The following is a 3,916-nucleotide window of genomic DNA, read 5'->3' on the forward strand; positions in this document are numbered from 1 at the left end:
ATCTCCCACCCCTCACTGGGGTGTGTCCTGTGCCCCGGGGGTTGGCCTGCGGCTCGGAGCTGTCCTGTCCCCACCGTGCCACACACAGTCCCGGCAGTCAGGGAGTGCCTTCTCCCCCACCTGTGCGGAATTCTGGAACGTGAATATCTGATTCCACTTTGTTTTATTCTTCTGTGGCCTGGCCGTGGGCTGAGCTCTGGAGCCGACCCTAAGAGGGAGCTCAGGGTGCCCATTGTCTGTCAGGGTTCAGATGTGCGAGGGGGCGGGGCCCTGGGCTGCCACCTGTCCCCATGGCCCCCATGCTCCCTGGCCCTCTGCCCTCCCATCCCCGGGAATCTGGGTTCAGGCGAGGGCCGGGACATGCTTGGGGCCTGGCCCGTGCCTTCTCGCTCCACGCCCACATGTTTGTCGCGGGCCAGGGGTGAAATCTGCTGTCAGTAACCATTTGACCAGGTTTTCGGGACTGTGTCTTTGTCGCTGTGCAGGGTGTGACGTGGAAGCCAGGTCTCTGGTCTCCTGGGCCCTTCTGGAACGGTAGCTTTTCAGATCGATTCTGAATTGTATCTTAGAGGCCAGGAGGTAGCCTCTGACCACATAAACTCTAGTCAGCGAGCGCCAAGCAGGTGTGCCTCATGGCGATGGTCTCTTTGCATCGCCTGTGTGGCTCTGAACTGTGTTTGTTTCCAGATTCGGGCCGGTCCTCAGTTGGGGGGCCCCTGCCAGCACCCAGCAGTGCCCCTGGGCTCGCTGATGATGGAAATGAGCGAGCGCTGCCACGGCGTGGCTCTAGCTGTGACAGCAGGGGGGGGCGGGTGGGGGACGAGCTGTGGAGGCCAGGCCCTGCGTCTGGCAGGTGTGTGTGACTTCCCTGGGCCTGTGGCTCTGACACCTTAGCTTTGCATTTGCTGTTCGCTCTCCGTGGGTGGGAGCCCCAGGTGTTAAGCCTTTACTAGCAGGACAGGAGAAGCCAGGTCGCTCACGGGGGGCGGCTCGACAGCTGGGGAAGAAGACCAGTTCCTTCACCGGGCAAATACTGAAATAACAAAAGCTGTTTTATGAACTGTGAGGGGACGGTCACACACAGCTGCTGCTCTTCCCTGCTGCCCCTGTGGCTCCCTGGAGCGGACGAGGGTGCAGTTCCTCCTGCCTCTCCCGCGCCTGTCTTTCCACACACCTGGTAGCGATTCGGAATTAGCAATGGTGGATGCTGGAGGCAGCCAGGAGCCCGTGCTGGGGGCGTGAAGGCAGGTGCGCTGGGGTCAGAGGTCACATGTGTAGGTGACATCGGAGAGGGGGCTTGGCATATTTTGTATTTGGGGGAAGGAGAAGGGACCCAGCAGGTGACCAGTCCCTGTGTCAGCCGCTTGGGCCTGTAAGCACAGACACGGACAGCGAGGGAGAACGGTGCTTCCTGCCTGGTGCCCCTTTCCTTCCTGGTGCCTGAGCCCTGCTCCTGCCGCTGGCCGCAGCACGTAGCGACCGCAGCCCTCTAGCCTGCTGCAGGTACGGCTTGCCCCAGGCACCAGGGGAATGGCAGGATTACAGCAGCCTCACCTGCCTTCTCCATAATCTTCCAAACCAGAGATGCTTCCTTTTCCAGTCTGTTGTAACTTAGAATTTGCTGTAAAACTCTGTGGTCTAAAAAGTGACTTGAAGTAGGGAGAGTGTCCTAAGTTATTTGTTCAAAATGAAAACTCAGAGGGCAGGGTGGTGAGTTGGGCCGAATTTCAGCCCTGCGCATGAGACAGAAGCAAAGACAAGGCAGAGCCCCCTGCACTTGCCGCACGACATGGCCTGGCGGCCTGCTCTCGGGCTACGGGTTTTGCTTTCGGTTTTGAAGTCCTGGCTTTCCCAAGTTCCAGACTTGAGTTTACAGAGAATGGCGTCTCTGGGAAGGTGCCCAAGGTGTGAAGGGGGATTTAACTTCTGGATCTACGGGAGCAGACAGGGAGGCCGCCAGGGTCCCTCCTGCCTGAGTCCCTCCTGCCCCGCCGGCTTTCGCAGTGTATGTGGGAGCCTCCCCAGCCGCGGAGCAGTGGTAAGGAAGGTGGAGGGGGCACCGTCCCGCCTGGGGCTCCCCGCCCCAGCCAGGCGTGGGGGCAGCACGCAGCCGGAGTCCGGAAACGCTGGGTCAGACGCGAGAGCTTTCGCTGGGGAGTCAAGAACCTCATCTGTGTTTGCTTCCCGGTGCTCTCTCCACTCTCCTTCCCCACGCTTAGAGCTACGCTCTTCCCGAAATCCTGCCGCTGGTGTCTGCTTCCCAGAAAACCTGGCCAGTCGTTCCCAGGAGAACACAGTGTCCCACAGGTAAAGAGCAGCCTAATTAAGTCCCCCCTGTTCCCCGCAGAGGTGGACGAGCTGCTCTGTTCATGGCTGGGCTAACCTGGGGATCGGCGTGAGGGCTGGTTCCCGGCAGCCCTCCCGGGTCTGGGGGGTCTTTAACTAAACCCCATGGTGAGAGGGAGGCAGGATGTGTAGCCCCAGGTCCCACGGGCGGGGGCTGGCCTGTCTCCAGGGCAGGTTCTTTTCCACTCTTGCATCACCACCTCGGAAACCATAATTAGGAGGCTCAGGTAGGCTCCGCAGATCGGCCAATCACGAGTGTGGTGGGGAGCGAGCAACGCGCAGGGACAGGCCCAGAGCAGCGGCCCTTTCCTTGTCGAGGGAAATGTCTGTGCTCACTGCCAGTCACATACCCCACATCTTCTCCCTGCAGCCCCTTCCACGGACCGGCCCAGTGTCCCCGCTGAGGCTGGAAACCTGTTCTGACGTGTTGCCCTCTGGCTGGAGAGAAATCGGTCAGCACTTCTGCCTTTCCTCACGTTCTTTGGGCTGCGCGGCCGGCATTTAGCGCCTAGGCCTGTGGGGGCTCTGTGTCGAGCGCCTTCACTGTCTCAGGAGTGGGTTGTTTTCCTACAGCCGCCTGGGAACCCGGCGCCGGAAGACACCTAGGATGGGCATTTGTCTGGGCATTGGAATGAGGCGTGTGTGGTTACCGTCAGCAGAGACTGGAGAGTCGAAAGCAAAGTCCGTTGAGTCTCAGCGGACTTGGGATGGCTAGAGGCCCATCTGTGTTGGTATCCTGCTTCAAAGCCACGTCAGTGTTTGCGAAAGGAAGTCTTCTAGAAATTCCGTGGTTCTTGTGGGTGTAAGAATTCACGTTATTGAACATATTTGAATAAAAAGACACCGTTCAGCCCACAGGACAGACCTGTGGGATTGCTGAGGTGGCCTGTCTTTGGAAGAAGATCTCAGCGGGTTTACCTCTTGTTTGGTGCCATGGCTTCTCGGGTTCCAGTTGTCTCGGGCAGAATGGAAAGTTCCGTCCCTGTTGACTGTGTGGGAAGATCACTTTCTGGCCATTTAATCTTCTGCGGACATCTAACTGTTGATAGGATGGAATGAAACCAGATACCAGTTTGGGTGTCCCCAGTCAGGAACCGCCCGGAGTGCAGTGCAGAGCCTCCGCCCGGGGCTGGTGCTGACAGAGGGAGGAGGCAGGTGTGTGCGGGGTCACCCCTCCCCTCCCCCTGCGCCTCTGTCCTCGGGGCTCCTTTCCTCCCCGGCCCTCCCAGGCCTGCTGTCCCTGCCTTTTCCAGCCCTCATCTCCCATTCATGAAGGGGCATCTTCAGGGTCTGGGATCCCGCAGGAGCCGCGACACCCGACGGGGACTGTTCACATCTCAGCCAGAGAACTGACGTCCTGTGTTCACTGACGTGGTGGTGGCAGCCCCGCGGGGGACCCTCAGCCCTCACCTCCTCCGCTCCCTGGCTGTCAGCCGCGGCGGGGACCCGGGAGAGAGGAGCAGAGGGGCCCGGCCTGGCCGTCAGCCGCGGCGGGGACCGGGGAGAGAGGAACAGAGGGGCCCGGCCTGGCCTGTCAGCCGCGGCGGGGACCGGGGAGAGAGGAACAGAG

General features: G+C 60.4%; 1 long non-coding RNA gene across 1 annotated transcript; it reads left to right on the top strand.

The window, feature by feature from the left end:
- The first annotated feature begins 990 nt into the window (after positions 1-990).
- LOC103657530 lies at positions 991-3,623 on the top strand. The gene is made up of 3 exons (XR_566871.2): positions 991-2,307; positions 2,717-2,798; positions 2,920-3,623. It is a non-coding gene; the product is annotated as an uncharacterized LOC103657530 (long non-coding RNA).
- The last annotated feature ends 293 nt before the right edge of the window (positions 3,624-3,916 follow it).

Source organism: Ursus maritimus, unplaced genomic scaffold (genome assembly GCF_017311325.1).
Source record: "Ursus maritimus isolate PB19 unplaced genomic scaffold, ASM1731132v1 scaffold_10, whole genome shotgun sequence".
NCBI lineage: Eukaryota > Metazoa > Chordata > Mammalia > Carnivora > Ursidae > Ursus > Ursus maritimus.